At 49.0% G+C, this 17043-nt stretch overlaps 1 long non-coding RNA gene across 1 annotated transcript; it reads left to right on the top strand.

Moving 5' to 3' along the window:
- Nucleotides 1–14217: 14217 nt before the first annotated feature.
- Nucleotides 14218–15767, top strand: LOC113463335 (uncharacterized). The gene is made up of 3 exons (XR_003387432.3): nt 14218–14357; nt 14509–14567; nt 15629–15767. It is a non-coding gene; the product is annotated as an uncharacterized LOC113463335 (long non-coding RNA).
- The last annotated feature ends 1276 nt before the right edge of the window (nt 15768–17043 follow it).

Raw genomic sequence — 17043 nt, 5'->3', positions numbered from 1 at the left:
TCCTGACTCCCCGGGCCCAGATCCTCATGGAAATCAAGGGGCGGGAGGACCTCCCGGTCCCGAGACAGATGAAGAAGATTCCTGGGAGGAGGCCCTCTCGGGCGTACTGTGAGTACCACCGGGACCACGGCCACGACACCTAAGACTGCTTCCAGCTTCGGGACGAGATCGAGGCTCTCATCCGCCGAGGGCGTCTCGGTCGATATGTGAACGACCGACGTCCCCCCGCAGACCCGCGTCCGGCCGACCCGGCTCCTCAGGAGCCTCGGGAGCAGAATCGACCCGTCGCGGGCGTGATCCACACTATCGCTGGGGGCTGCCCCCGGCCCGTGAGGAACGCAGGGGGCTAGGTCCTTAGCGCACAAGATCATGAGGCAAGGCTATTATTGGCCTACCTTGTTGGAGGACTCGAAGGATCACGTGCGGAAATGCGACGCCTGCCAGCGCCACGCCAACGTCCAGAGAGTCCCTTCTGTCCCCTTGGCCCCGATCACCGCACCCTGGCCCTTCGCACAGTGGGGAATGGATATCCTCGGACCATTCCCCGTCGCTTCAGCCCAGCGGAAATTTTTGATTGTTGCAATCGACTACTTCACCAAGTGGGTGGAGGCAGAGCCGCTGGCCACTATCACGGAGGCGCAAGTCCGGAAGTTCGTGAAGAAGAACATCATTGTCCGATTTGGGGTACCTCGGGTCCTCATCTCGGATAATGGTCGACAGTTCGACAACAAGCATTTCCGTGACTTCTGCGAGGAGTTCGGGATCGAGCATCGGTTCACATCTGTGTCGCATCCCCAAACCAACGGCGAGGCCGAGGTCACAAATCGGACAATCCTCCAAGGAATCAAAGCGCGAATCGGTCGGACGGGGCAAGCTTGGGTCGAAGAACTCGAGAATGTCCTTTGGGCGTATCGGACCACGCATCGGACCCTTACCGGGGAGACGCCTTTCAGCCTAACCTATGGCACGGAAGCCGTTGTCCCCGTGGAGCTCGGACTCCCCTCACCTCGAGTGGCCGCGCACCGACCCGAGGCCAATTCGGAGCAACTCCGAGGGAACCTGGATCTCTTGGAAGAAGCGAGGGAAATGGCGCAGGTTCGGATGGCGATGTATCAGCGGAGGGTGGCCCGATATTACAACTCCAAGGTCCGACCGAAGCTTTTCAGAATCGGAGATCTGGTGCTAAGGCGAGCTAAAGCATCTCAACCTGCGGAAGGTGGGAAGCTAGCGCCAAATTGGGAAGGCCCGTATAGGGTTCGCTGGGTAAACCGACCTGGCTCCTACCAGTTGGAGGCCCTAGATGGTCGAGAAATTCCAAGGAGCTGGAATTCCGCTAACCTGCGGATGTATTACCAGTAGACCAACAATGCCAGAAAGACAGTTCAAAAATGTATAACACTTTTCATTTCAATAATTTCTGGTTACAATGGCGTGCTCGTGTGATTACAAGGAATTTCCAGAGGGAAATTAGGGTGTAAAGAAAGTAAAGAAGAGGTGGAGACTCCGAGGAGCTGAAGATCTGGGATCCCGAAACCTCCATCCGAAGCGGCTGCAATCCCACCGGAAGTGGGTGCTTCCAACCGGAGACGCCATCGACGTCTCACGAAAAAGACGAAGAGCCGGCGCGGATGAAGAAGAAGTGGACGAAGGAGAAGTCCACACTGCTCCTACCCAGAGGCGCCATCCACGCCTCACGAAAAAGACGAGGAGCCGCCGCAGAAGAAGCTCCCGCTGCCTCCAGGGGAACGCCACCTCCAAGGGATATTCCGGTCCTCCCTAGTGTTAGGGGAGAGAAGGGATACAAGGGAGAAGAGCATATGGAGGCGCGGTCCCGGATCAAGCGTCTGGTGCGGAGCTCAATCGGGAGGCTGAACTTCAAGGAGGGGAGACGTGATCCCGGATGAAACGCCTAGAGCGGAGTTCCGCCGGGGAGAACCTCCTTGTTGATCCCAGATGAAACGGCTAGTTGGCGGAAGTCGCGAAGGGCGCGCCTCCCGTTCCTTCGGTAGGGGTCTCTCAACCATGCGCCGGAGAGGAGGCCCACGATCCATGGCAACCTGTACAGCTCCGGCTTGGCAGGCTCCATCGCACCTGCACCTATATTTATAGCCAAACTGCGGCCCCCCGGTCGTTCCGATGCGGGTGGCTCCAATAAATGCGGGCGCATTGAATCCGGAGCCGATCCGGCTCTCGAGGCGTATCTTTCCGCGATTTCCTAAGCGTTATTCTCCTTAATCGCATTCTTTGTGCAGGACACTCCGGGTGGCCTGTACCCCTAGGTCCACATATCTCCGCTCGCGCCCAGGCCGCATCCGCCTCGAAGAACGCGCGTATCGCGGCCGCTTAACTGACACTCCTCGCAAGCAGCAACTGGCGATCCGATTTCCCAGGTAACCCCTCAATTAGCATTTAATGCCCATCTGGTGTTCCCCAGGCGACGCTTGGAGAGGAGGAGAAACACGATCGCAGCTGGCCACGGAGAAATTCCGTCGGGCGGCAAGCAACAGGCGCACGACCAGCGAGCGGAATTTCCCGAGGCTCGGCCCTCGGATGCCAGGCTAACCCGATTATCATCCCGGGAGCAGACTAGCCTGAAGCCCCGACCGGTCGCCTCGGCTTGCGCCAGCCTTGGCCGACCAACGAGCGGAATTTCCCGAGGCTCGGCCCTCGGATGCCAGGCTAACCCGATGATCATCCCGGGAGCAGACTAGCCTGAAGCCCCGACCGGTCGCCTCGGCTTGCGCCAGCCTTGGCCGACCAACGAGCGGAATTTCCTGAGGCTCGGCCCTCGGATGCCAGGCTAACCCGATGATCATCCCGGGAGCAGACTAGCCTGAAGCCCCGACCGGTCGCCTCGGCTTGCGCCAGCCTTGGCCGACCAACGAGCGGAATTTCCTGAGGCCTGACAACCCTCAGATGCCAGGCTAACCCGATGATCATCCCGGGAGCAGACTAGCCTGAAGCCCCGACCGGTCGCCTCGGCTTGCGCCAGCCTTGGCCGACCAACGAGCGGAATTTCCTGAGGCCTGACAACCCTCAGATGCCAGGCTAACCCGATGATCATCCCGGGAGCAGACTAGCCTGAAGCCCCGACCGGTCGCCTCGGCTTACGCCAGCCTTGGCCGACCAACGAGCGGAATTTCCCGAGGCTCGGCCCTCGGATGCCAGGCTAACCCGATGATCATCCCGAGAGCAGACTAGCCTGAAGCCCCGACCGGTCGCCTCGGCTTGCGCCAGCCTTGGCCGACCAACGAGCGGAATTTCCTGAGGCCTGACAACCCTCAGATGCCAGGCTAACCCGATGATCATCCCGGGAGCAGACTAGCCTGAAGCCCCGACCGGTCGTCTCGGCTTGCGCCAGCCTTGGCCGACCAACGAGCGGAATTTCCCGAGGCTCGGCCCTCGGATGCCAGGCTAACCCGATGATCATCCCGGGAGCAGACTAGCCTGAAGCCCCGACCGGTCGCCTCGGCTTGCGCCAGCCTTGGCCGACCAACGAGTGGAATCTCCCGAGGCTCGGCCCTCGGATGCCAGGCTAACCCGATGATCATCCCGGGAGCAGACTAGCCTGAAGCCCCGACCGGTCGCCTCGGCTTGCGCCAGCCTTGGCCGACCAACGAGCGGAATCTCCCGAGGCTCGGCCCTCGGATGCCAGGCTAACCCGATGATCATCCCGGGAGCAGACTAGCCTGAAGCCCCGACCGGTCGCCTCGGCTTGCGCCAGCCTTGGCCGACCAACGAGCGGAATCTTCCGAGGTTTGGCCCTCGGATGCCAGGCTAACCCGATGATCATCCCGGGAGCAAACTAGCCTGAAGCCCCGACCGGTCGCCTCGGCTTGCGCCAGCCTTGGCCGACCAACGAGCGGAATTTCCTGAGGCCTAACCCTCGGATGCCTGGCTTAGTGCCGGAAGAATTTTCTGAGGCCTAACCCTCGGATGCCCGGCTTAGCGCCGGAAGAAGTTCCTGAGGCCTAACCCTCGGATGCCTGGCTTAGCGCCGGAAGAAGTTCCTGAGGCCTAACCCTCGGATGCCTGGCCTAGCGCCGGAAGAAGTTCCTGAGGCCTAACCCTCGGATGCCCGGCCTAGCGCCGGAAGAAGTTCCTGAGGCCTAACCCTCGGATGCCTGGCCTAGCGCCGGAAGAAGTTCCTGAGGCCTAACCCTCGGATGCCTGGCTTAGCGCCGGAAGAAGTTCCTGAGGCCTAACCCTCGGATGCCTGGCTTAGCGCCGGAAGAATTTCCTGAGGCCTAACCCTCGGATGCCTGGCTTAGTGCCGGAAGAATTTCCTGAGGCCTAACCCTCGGATGCCCGGCTTAGCGCCGGAAGAAGTTCCTGAGGCCTAACCCTCGGATGCCTGGCTTAGCGCCGGAAGAATTCCCTGGGGCCTAACCCTCAGATACCTGGCCTAGCGCCAGAAGAATTTCAAGAGTCGGGAGTCAGCGAGACGCTACCAAGAGTTAAAAAGAAGAAGGACGAAAGTGAAATGAAGAAACTCTATTTGCATTAACTTTCATTGTTTCAGGGCCGAGACCCATACAACTTGGCAAAACGCCAACACACAAAGAAAAGAACAAAAATACAGAAGGTCAGCTTGGAGGAACCCCCGGGTCGGGAACGCCGGGCACGTCCGCAGGGGGTAGGGAGGCGGTTGGAGAATCAGCAGGCAATGGCGCCGGAGAGGAGTCTAGAAGAGAGATCCCACTCAGGTCAATTTCGGGGTACTTAGCCGACACCCTTGTCAGGCCTTCCTCGAAGCCTAAGATAAAGGAGTCGGACTCCGCGTCCGACATGTCACGGACGAACTCGTCAGACTGACGATAGGCCTGTACCGCCTCCGACATATCACGGGTGAACTCGGCGGACTGACGATAAGCCTGTACCGCCTGACGCCCGATTTCCGCACTCTTCTCGGCCAGCGCCGCCTCTGTCCGCTCCATAATCTGAGCTTTCGCCTCCAAGACCTTCGCCACAATCCGGTCGTCCGCCTCGGAGGAGATCCTCAGCAGATCAGCCTGAGCCTCCTTGTGCTTCGCCTCGGCAGCAATGCGAGCAGCCTCAGCCTCCTCCAGGCGCGAATGAAGCTCCTGGTCGCTCGCGCGGGACTTCTCCAAGGCCGACTCCAATTCGCCCAGCTTGGCTTCAAGAGACCGGGTTCAGTTGCGGGCGTTGTCGGCTGACCGCTGGGCCTTCTCCCACCTCTCCCGGTAATCGGCAGCCTTCCGGGACTGCTTCTCGGCCCGCTCCTCTGCCTTCTTGATCTCGCCCTCGAGACCCGAGGCAACCTTGAGTTGCTCCTGAGCCTCCAACAGTTGCTTCTCGAGGGTGACGAAGCCGAGTGCCCGCTCTTCGGCCACCTGGAGCCTCATCTCGAGGTCCCTGATCGTCCTCCCCGCCGCAGCCTGACCTCCCTCCTCTACTGCCTTCAGTCGGCTCTCGGCCCTCGTCAGAAGCCTCGCCTGTTCCTCGTAGCACTCCTCCAGGCGGATCATGTACTGGGCGAGCTAAGAGATAGGAAAAACGAGGGCGTCAGGCGGGGATCAACAGAGCCTATAAATGATGAAAGCGACCAAAAGAACACTCACCGACATGAGACAGACGCAGCTGGCAGCCCCAACGTCAGGGACCCTCATCTCCCGGACCTGCCTGCGGTCCTTCTCCAGCAGCACCGTCTCGATGAGGTTTCGGGCGCCGGCGAAAGTGAAGGCCGACCCCGACTTCTTCCCGGAGTCGGACGGTGGTTCTGCAGCCTTACCCTTACCCATCGCTTGGGGAAGAGTCATGCTGACCATGCTCGGGGTGGGGACCGCCCCTGGAATTGACAGGGTCCCGCTCGGCCGAGGCCTCGGCGCGTCCCTCCTCGTATCATGCGGAGCCGACCGAGTCGAAGGCTGGGCTGGGGACCGATCACGTCCGACCCGTCCATCTCGGGCGCGCCCGGGTGATGCCTCCGGAGAAACGGTAGTCTCGGCATCGGAGGGCTGATACAGCGTCAACTGCCGGTCCGCGCCCGCGGCGTCCCCCTGATCGGTGGGTCCGGACCCGTCTGTCGGCGTCGGAGTCGCCTGCCGGCGGGACTTCTTCGCCGGTGGGGCCCCGCTCGGAGGAGCTCGTTTCTTCCTCCGGACTGCTTCCAGTAGGGACGTCCTACCAACAGCCGTTGCCTTGTCCGACCGCATGACGTCGTCGATCTCTGCAAAAAGGACGAGGTGGTCGGAGGTTGAGAAACTGAAGGAAAGAACGAGACGAAAGAGGAGAAAAGAGCTAAAAAAGAAATGGTGGCGGGCTCACGGTCAGCGGGGACCGAGCTCAGACCTACGTTCACCAAGGTATCCTCGGAAATAAGGCGAGCCACCGGGGGGAGCCGGCCCTCGGCGACCAACCCCTTCAAGACGGCGACGCCATCGGATTCCTCCCTCGACAACCTCGATAGGCCAATCGGGGACTTCATCGGCGTCTCCCAGGTTGCCCTGATTCCCCAAGAGGGATCTGCGTCAACGAAAAAGAAGCGCCCCTTCTAGCCGTGAATGGAGGTAGGAGCCTCCTTGACGAGGCCGCACCCTCGCCGCGCCGCAAAGCACCACCACCCTTTGTCCTGGGGGTGGCCGCTCAGGCCGTAGCATTCCCAAAAGACATTCAGGGTGGCGGGAACCTCGTGCATGCGGCAGAGAACCTGAAAGGCCGTCAGGGCGCGCCATGAGTTCGGCACCAGTTGCGTCGGCGCCACTCTTAAACCCCGAAGCACCTGAACGACTAAGTCCGAGGGGGGAAAGCGGAACCCGGCCTGAAGAATGCCCTCATTGATGGCAACCTTCCCTGGAGGAGGATGGGACATCCTCTCCTCAGGCCCCGGGAGCGTAACATTGCAGGCCTCGGGAAGGTGGTATCGAGCCACGAACCTATCTAGGTCTTCGGCGACCAGCTCCGACTTAATGCGGTCTGCTCTCACTTCGCCCATCCCTAATGGCCAGTGAATCTACGGTCAGGACGGGGTCAAGAAGGGGGAAAGGACCGGAACGACTGGAGTACACTAATACAAAAGGAGAAAGTATGGAGAGCCTTAAATTGAAGAATGGGGCAACTCACCGGAAGAGAAGGAAGAACGGCTCCGAGAGCGTCAAAGGAGGAGCAAGCGAACAGTCCGACGGCAATGACGGCAGCGCAAAGGAGAAACTCGAAGATGTCTGTAAAGAGAAAGGCGGACGGAGGAGGGCCCCCGATTAAATAGGCGGAAAGGTGGGTGACGCCTCGGTGACGCCAGAGGACGCCTGGCTGCCGAAGGGTCGCTCGCGCCCCAAAGGCGAATCGACGCCATTAAGGAAGGATGTCCGCCGAAATCCTCAAACTGCCAGGTCAGCAACAACCGCCATACGCCATAAAGAAGGCGGGGAGCTCGAAGCGCGCGTGCCTCTCCGAGGGATGGCGGCAATCTCGAAGCATCACTCCCTTCACCCGTTCCCCTTCTGGTTCCAGGCTCGGAAGTGGGGGGCTACTGTTACGGGGGAACTTAGCCACTATGCCCCACGTGACCGGCACGCGCGCCCAGGAAGACTACGGCAGCCCCTTGATCCAGCAATCCGACCCCGAGTCGGACATCTTCGTCTCCGCAGCCCGACCCCGAGTCGGCTTCCCCTTGATCCAGCAATCCGACCCCGAGTCGGACATCTTCGGCTCCGCAGCCCGACCCCGAGTCGGCAGCCCCTTGATCCAGCAATCCGACCCCGAGTCGGACATCTTCGTCTCCGCAGCCCGACCCCGAGTCGGACATCTCTCGACAACGACAGGCTATTCCCCAGAGGCACGCCGCGGCCCTCTGCTCCACTACACCCAGCAACGGTCGTATCCGGCGCTGCTCCACGATCCCCTGTAACAGCCGTACAAAGCGGAGCTCCACTACGCCCTGTCATGGCCGTACCCAGCGCTGCCCCACGACGCCCTATAACGGCCATGTCAGTGGCAGCTCCATCGTGCTACACGATGACCAACCCCCCAAAAGGACCCCCCAGCCTGGTATATATGCGGCTGGGGGGAGAAGGGGGGGTAAGCAAGAACTTCCAGAGCATTCTCTTACTTGCTACTATTATCTCTCCTTCTCCTCCAATCTCCTCTGACTTGATCGTCGGAGGGCCCCCACTACCCCAGTGGTGGTGCGAGGCTTGCTTGCAGGTTTCCCGGTGGAAGGTGGAGCGCAATCAACACCAACCAAGGCAACTCAAACGGAACCCCGTTCACACCGCTGTGCCAATCGTCCTCGGTTTGGACCACCAGCAACAGAAACAATGTAGAAAAGATTGGGGAAAGTAGAATTTAGGTCTCGTTTTTTTTATTGATGATTAAAAAATCTTGGTATATCGCCTCTATTTACAATAATGAGATCCATTCTTGCACAATTCTAATCAGATTTCTCTCTTAATTTGAAAGAATAGACATAATTAGTATAAATAAACATGAAAAAGCTAACATTTTATGGAAGATAGACTTCGACTTTTGCTTCAACTTTGCTGTCTATCGTTGCACTTAATTCTTCTTAGATTGAAATTTTTTTTTCAAATTTCTTTTTATTTTGACTAGCCCATTTCGGAACCCAAATGTTGGAATTTGGGTCTGATTGCCAGTTGCACAACTCTCTTTAGGGGGTAGCACCATGTTATAAATCTCGAAAAGTTATTTGATTTTATAAAAAAAAAACGTTCATCTGAATCAGATATTGTTTGACCAAGTTATGGCCTCCAAAAGTTTGGTGCATGATTTGGCTTTGCGATGTGGAGGATCTTGCTTCTAACTTTGTCCAACCCTACCTATAGTGGCTAAAGTGGTCCATATCAAGTTTGGTGATTCTTCTAAATCATAGCTCTTCTGATTTAGGGGACTATCATCTACTAAATTAGAATTGTAGGTGGAAAAAATGTCTATTTTCTTGCCTCATGAATGAACCACTTGGCTTTGCTCGAGGATGAATTCTGGCATTGCTCTTCATTGCCCTTGGATCTCAGTGAACTGTTTGCCCTACTCCCATATCTAGACTCTATAGTAGGGCCACTTTTAGCCATACTTTCTCATTGATGATAACGACAATGACTTCTCCTCAATCTCAATCTTAGTCAAACCAAGAGGCGAGAGTTTGGCCTCTCATGAGTGATATCGGCTTTTTCTGATGATACTCTGTTTCACCTGAATATTTAAGTGGAAGAGTTCCTCTACCTTTGGCTCCACCTCAGTTGCTATCTCAAATTTTCTTGCCATTAAACTTAATTTCAAAATTTTTTTGCTCAAGGTCAGGCAGCTTCTTAACCTCTACCATATTAAGGACTGCCTTTCCTTTCTTCTTAGGATCCTCTCCCTTTGACTTCTTTCTCTTTAGCTTTAATTTGGAGTGAAGCTTCTAACACTTCTCCATAGTGTGTCCATGAATGTTACAGTGGCCGCAATAATTTTTATAAGCCGTGTTGGCTTGCTTCTTGCTCTACTCCTTCTAGATTTCTATATCTTTCTTAAGCTTATTGCCCTTATTGCTTTCCCTATGATGGTTCTTCTCCTCAATCTGTATGGCCTATGCGCTAGCTTCACCGATATCTTCAATTTTGAAGAGATTTAGCTCCTTTCAGATGCTTTTATAGAGACCTCTGACATATTGCATGAAGACCGCATGATCATTGATGGAGGTCCTGAGTCAAATAGCTTGCTTGTGGAACTCAATGACATAGTCTTGGATACATTGATCATGCTTCTCTCGCACATACTACCACTTGATCCACTAATAATTTTTGTAGTCGATTAGATAGAATTGCTCCCTGATTATTTCTTTGAATTTGCTTTATGTCAAGTTAGAGATGTTTGTTGTTCCTCGTATATGAATTCCACCAAATAAGGGCATGGGTGGAAAGCTTGAGGCAGCAAAATCTATCTTTTGGACACTAAATATCTATAAATATTGCAGTAGGTCTTTAATTAGTCTCGCTAGCTATCCAGCTTCTCTGCATCGATAACTCCATCATATATAGAGATCTTGATTTGAGCTTTCATTTTGAAGCATTGAATAGGAGAATTCTAAGTGCCTATAGGTTGCTGATCCTTTTCGCTAGAGGGTAGATTCTCATCTCTAGATGTGGAAGATAATTTTGGTACAAGAGTTGTTGTTGCTTGTACTAAAGACATCACCAATAAAGACACAATCTTAGTGAGTTAGGCAATCTTTTTCTCTAGTTGTATCAGACACCTCTTCAGTTCATTATTCATCAAGAAAGAATTAACAGTCATACTCGCCATTGTCCTACAATATACTTAATGCACCAATAAACCTTCCCCTATCTACTTGTACTGCTCACATGCTTAGACCATATACTAAGGCCCCCATAGATGTAAAGGACCAAAGCTTTGATACTAATTTGATCCGATCAGGAAGAAGGAAGAATTTCTCAACCCGCACAACTAGAATCTCTCCAATATTATTGAATAAAAGAAAAGATTGGTGAAAGCAGGGTTTAAGACTCATTTTATTTTATTAATGAATGAAAAACTGATGTACATTTAGGGGTGGCAAAATATGACCCGACCCGCCAACCCGACCCGTGTTCGACCCGCCATAAACAGGTTTGGATTTGGCCTAAACAGGTACGGATCGTAAATAGGTCGACCCGTTTAACCTGTTTATTAATTGAATCGGATACGGATTTTAGATGTCTGACCCGTTTAAACCGTTTAACCCGTTTAACTGTTGGGAGGTTAAACAGGTCTAAACAGGTTAAACGGATCTAAACAGGTCGAGTTGGGCAGGTTAAATAGGTTGGGTTGGGCAGGTTAAACAGGTCTAAACAGGTTAAATGGGTCAGGTTGGGCAAACAGGTTAAATAGGTCGGGTCGGGTTGGATAAACAGGTTACTTGTTTATTAAATAGGTTAAATGGGTCGGGTCGGGTTACCTATTTAATAAACAGGTTAGGTTCAGGTTGTAATTTCTGACCTGTTTAATAAACAAGTCGGGTTCAGGTTTATGATTTTCTGATCCGACCTGTATGTGACCCGACCCATTTATGACCCGATCTGATTGCCACCCCTATGTACATTAGCCTCTATTTATAATAATGGGATCCATCCTTGCACAATTCGAGTTAGATTTTTTTTTCTAGTTTGAATATGACTATCTTTCCAAAAATAAATATGACTAACAAAAATAAATATGAATAGCTAAATTCTATAAGAGGTAGTTCTTGACTCCTATATTAACTTAGTTTACCACCACTCCGTCTAATTTTTACTAGATTTAGAGATATGCTTGGTCAAAGTCTTTCTTGAAAAAAAAATGGTTTGATCGATCCATTTCAAAGCCTAAATGATGAAATTTAAATCCGATCACTACCCGCACATCATCTATTAAGAGGTGGCGCCATATTGTAAATCTTAAAAGTTATCCATTTAAAAAAAATGATTATTTCAATCGGGCATCATATGATCAAGTTGCGGCCTCCAAAAATTTGGAATGTGATATGGCTTTTCAATATGGTGGATCTCGCTCTTAGATCCTCTCCAGTCTATCTGTAGTGTCCAAAGTGGTCCGCATCGAGTTTGATAATTCTTCTAGATCAACCTCCCCTCTCCTCTATTACCTATGGAGGCTGAGATGATGGTGTACTTGCTGAATCCCATCACAAAAGCAATGGTCAATCTTGAGCTCGGGAGGACAACCCTATTTCAAGATAGGGCTCCCCATTTCTTTTCCTGTTTTGGAGATCGACACTGATAAGTCATTCTTCTTTGGTTACCTATCCTCCCTATTACAGCTAGTGCCTCCATCTTCCACATAGGACCTGATCATCTGCTAAGGGGCTGAGACCTTTTTCATTGCAATCCTATTTTACGGTGGAATCCCTATTTTGGCCACCATGTTCCACCCTTGTCTCCTTCCTTTCTCCTGATGTCTCCATCCCTATCGCTGCCTCCATAGCTGGTGGTCTCCCTCTCCTTCTCCCTTAGGTGCACGAGAGGCTCGTGAGATGGTTCTTCTACCTACAATGTGGGCGGACCACTGATCCTAAGATGGAGGACCCGACCTCACCACCCTCTCCATTTCTTTACTCAAGACTCTCTCCTTCCCCCGATGCTACCTGCACCGCTCGATCCCTTGTGATGACCCCCTATCGAATAATCCTCATCTAACCTCAATAGATTAGGCCATTAATGGCCTAGGCTATGTTGTCCTTGCTTAGAGCATACCCCTACTCTTGATATGGTTGGTCGCCACTTAGATTTGAATAGATTTGAGACTCTAGAAACCATCTTGTGGCTACTCTTGTCTCTTCTCCTTTTTTTTCATATCTTATTTCCTCCCTAATATAGTGATAATAATTTTGTAGGGATGCAATCATCATACAAAAAGCAATCTAATGTGGATCCTACACTCGAACCCTCGAACTTTGGTAAAATTTTGATTTTCTCCTTCAATTAATTTTCGTTAAATTAATTTGAATAAGGGAAGGTTAAGGTAATTGTATAGGCTAGGTTAATTTCATTAAATGGTTTGATACTTTAATTATATTAATTATTGTTATCAAATTTATTAGAAAATTGTTAGGGCGCCTTCGATTGGTAGGTGTATTATTGGATTTGTTGTCGGCTTATGTGAGAATTTCCTTGTATGTCCACTTGCTAATTATAATTATCATGCATGAACATATTCTGCATAATTATTTTTGGTATATGTATTGTAGAGAGATCAATTGTTTTGATAAATTATGATATGATTGTGTTTTGACAATAAAAAGTACAACTGATTAAGATGAATTAAAAACTAGCATGATCTAGTAATTAATAAAAAAGGGTATTTGACTAGCCACTATGTGAGTGGTCATCGCAACGAGGAATGTGACACTATGGATATATAGTCTTACCATAGGTAGAAATATGGTACTATGGTTTACTGATTATGGGTTGGAGTATGGTCGTGGCTAGTCTAAAATATATTATAAGACAATTAAAATTCTGGTTTTACAAACCTTGCTAACTGGATGCTAGCAAGATGTTATTTGAAACACTATTGAGATAAGTTGCTATTGATGGCAAATGATATATTGAGCCTAGTGATTGATAGATCCATATTTTGAATATTAATTCGTTTTGGAGTGTGCATGCCATGACAACTATATTATCCTAGATGTGATTTTAACTGTTATATTCATGATTATGTACTATTTCATTTTATATATTGATGTGCGCATGTAGTGATTTTTTACCGAGTTAGTTAGCTTATGCTAGTCTCTTGATTTTCTTTTTAGAGTCTCAAAATACTTAGCACTTGGCTAAAGTTAGGCCCACTAGTGAGAGATGGAAAAAGAAATAAATATTTTTGATATCACTAGATGTGCAAAATAAATCTATATTTGGATTGCTCATATTATTTAATAATATTGGAGCTATTATATTCTGGCAATCATAATTATTCATTCAACAAGTGTTGCATATTCCCTAAAGCTATGCTCTATAAAATGTATCATATATATATATCAACCCAAGTGGTTGGTTTAGGGCATGATATTTTATGGCTAATATAGTTTTCTGTAGCAGTGATCACACCTCACATATATAATAATCATTGTTTATATGATGTTACCTGCAATTGTATAATGGTGGGGAGAGAGAGGGAGAGAGAGAGAGAGAGAGAGAGAGAGAGAGTCACATGACATTGTTAGGTTAAGATGCCATCTTGTGAAACTCGGCACAAACTGAAGGGTCCATGCAAAATATATGGTCCCCCTTCTCTCTGTGGCTCGGAATGGGACGTGGAGAGGCATGAAAGGGCCCCTCCAAAAGCTTTTAAAAGCTCACAGCAAATATAGAAACCTTAGCCTGCCTGCATGGTGGTGGGGTGGGCATGACCATATCCAGTCCTCCTTTGTTTCTTTGGGACCACCTCCTTTAAATTATTCTGTCTTCTTTCTACCATGCCAACACCAAATGGCAAAAGACTACCAAAAGCTACGCTCCTTCCATTCCTCCCTCCTCCCTCCTCCCTCCCCCCTCCCTTCTATATATTTCTCCTCTCTTCACCCCCAAACCCCCTCTCAAAGCCTCTGCCTAATAAACAATATTAATTGCTTCCCTTCCATACGCCTCTCCTCTCCTCTCCTCTCCTTCTCCATACTAAGACCCTTTCTTTGAGTGCATGGCTTCTTTTGGTGCACCACAAGTTGCTGAAGCTGCCAGCATGATCTGATCCCTTCTCTATCCTCGGCTTCTTGATTTCCCGGAGGAAGCCCATCAGATCATCTGGCAGTTTCATCTACTGATGGGAGCATGAAGAAACCCTAACCCTGATGCCCACCTGCTCACTAGGATTTCATGAAGAACCCTAGGGGGATAAACTTAAAGGTTTGGTGGCTTTGATTGTTTTAAGCTTTTGGTTTCCCATAATCTCTAGTTTTTTCCCTCTTAATCTTGTCTTAGTTGATATTTGTTGTGAAATTTTGTTGTCTGCTACGAGGAAGACTAGGAAAATCTTATGAAACGAATATGGTTTCAGTGTTTTGGTGTGGAGGGCACGGCTTTGGGCTTGGGGAATGGAGCTACACGACCTTCTATGTAAGTTTTTGTTTTATCATCCTTTTGAGCTTTCTTTCGGCTATCTTTGTCATATTTATTAGCTTCTCGATTGTATTTCAAATTTGGAGACTGTTAATTTGAAGACAGGCTTGAACTCCACCTCAAGTAGCAAATTGTAACCTTATGTACAATATGGCATATAATTACCTTGTACTAGGAGGGGAGAATCCTCTCTCTTCTCTTCTGTTGTTGCTACTCTATCTGTTGGTTATGGACAAATGCCTTCATACATGAGCAAAGGATGAGAATTACATGCATACATGGGTACGGATGTCCTCGTGATGAGGTCCGATGTGTTTGTGGCAATACCCATATTTCATATATGGGTGAAGTCTCACTTGTAGAACAATCTCTCTCTCTCTCTCTCTCTCTCTCTCTCTCTCTCTCTCTCTCAACAAATCTTAATGGTTTTCAAAGCAGAATATGGGTTATAGTTGCTAAAACCTTTTTATATTTTTTGTTTGCATCATCCATATTAGGGATAAAGCAGAGAAAATAATTTTTAGTGCATGACAACATAATACTGTTATTCTCTCTCTCCCTCTTCTCTCTCTCTGCCACCCCCCTCCTCTCCTTTCTCTCTTTCCCCCTTCCCTGTATGCAATGCTTTTTGTATGCCACCATTAATTAAATGAAATTATCAACTCCTCTTGCTTTATTAAGCTACACATTTCTCCCTTATTCCTTCCCTTTCCTTTAAACTTTATGAACTAGTTTCTTCTTTCTCATTATCTGTAACTTGCTGCAGTTGTCATTAGTAGCCTGTCCCTCGCTACCTTTCCTTCCTTCCTTCCGTTCTCCCTTATCCCTCCCTTCACTTCACATTAGCATACCTAAATTTGGATTTCTCCCTTCTTAGTTACTCACTGAAGAGCCTTCATCATTATTGGAATTCCTCATGCGTGTTTGTCTGACTGACCCTCTAACAACTTTTTCCCCTTTCATTTCTTCTTTCTGGTTCCTTGCATTGCTTTGGTTGCTTTTGTATGCTTAGAATCAGACATTTGCCTAAAATTCCACATATCTTTTTGGTTTTGTAGGTACCAACACAACCGTAAATCCTCACCCACCTTGGCTCCTCTTTAGTCCTGCTCGTGGTTGAAGGACACATGAGGAACTGTCATATCACTCTAAATGTTTGTTTCCATGAAGTTTAGAGTTGATCTCATGAAGTCCCCAAGCCCAAGCCCTCTTCACTGACCTTAACATGAAATTGGCATACTTCCCTCATGTAGTCTTCTAAAGTTGCTCCTTATGAGGACACTTGTTCTCTACCAAGCCCTTGTGTGGTGGGGTTGACATGGGCAGCTAGGTTCATACGAGGAAAGTAAAAAGGAGACATGAGAGAAAGGGGATATGAGAGTTTTTATAATTTTGGGAGGGAATCTGCCTTGAAGCATGGTTTCTATTGATGGAATGATGGGAACTAGAGATGCTGGGATTTGTTATCGCTATAACCATTATATATGATGCCTTTGCATAAGCTTGCAAATATTGGATAAAAACATAAGAGAGCTGAATTTACTCAGGAAATTTTCATTTCCTAGGAAAAATAGGGGTGGTTTGCTTCTCTGTGTCTTGGATTGTCCCTGGACCCTGATAGCAGATACAAATGGTAGGATCTAATCTTATCAGAAAATAAGACTATACCCCTTGATAAATTGTTAGAACTTAGGTTTTTTTCTTTTTACACAACATTTCTATAGTTATGGATGACATTGTTCTACCTCCAAATTGCATCCTCCCTCTCAATTTGTTCTTTTCATATCATGGTATGTAAATTAGCTTGAAAAGCAAGATCCTTTTGTGAGAAAATGTGAATTCTAATCGCCTGCAATCACATTTAACTACAAATATCCAAATCTCATTATCTTACTATCAGAAGTGTTGGTCTTGTAAAGCAGATCTTGTAACTAAGCATGCCTTGGAAACATCAGATCATATATTCACAAATGCAATCACATTTAACTACAAATATCCAAATCTCATTATCTTACTATCAGAAGTGTTGGTCTTGTAAAGCAGATCTTGTAACTAAGCATGCCTTGGAAACCTCAGATCATATATTCACAAAACATATATCCAGGATCAACACTAACCTCCACATAGATTGTTTTATAGGAATTGACTAGAATAATATTATCAGTCTCATGTTAGTTTTAACCTGTAGTTCTATGTTTCTTAAGCTTATAGTCATAAGAAATTTGATTAGAAGCTTTGCTTTCTAGTCTTTTCATTATTAGCATGGCGTAGGACTAATGCAGCAAAACATAAGCAAAAATAGATTAACAGGCATATAAAATAGCATTTGTTGATGAAACATCTGTCTTGTGTTTAATGTCAAGGTTTTGTTTTTTCTTTTTTTTTTTTTCTTTTAGAGAGAGAGAGAGAGAGAGAGAGAATTTGGACCCCCCTTGAGATAAACTACGCAGGTCCAATTACTTGGAGATGTACC

This window comes from Phoenix dactylifera, chromosome 18 (assembly GCF_051530095.1).
Source record: "Phoenix dactylifera cultivar Ajwa chromosome 18, Ajwa_hap1_PhDact_Kaust_v1.1, whole genome shotgun sequence".
NCBI lineage: Eukaryota > Viridiplantae > Streptophyta > Magnoliopsida > Arecales > Arecaceae > Phoenix > Phoenix dactylifera.
The sequence above is the reverse complement of the archived record's forward strand: the minus strand, read 5'-3'. Positions and strand labels throughout refer to the sequence as shown.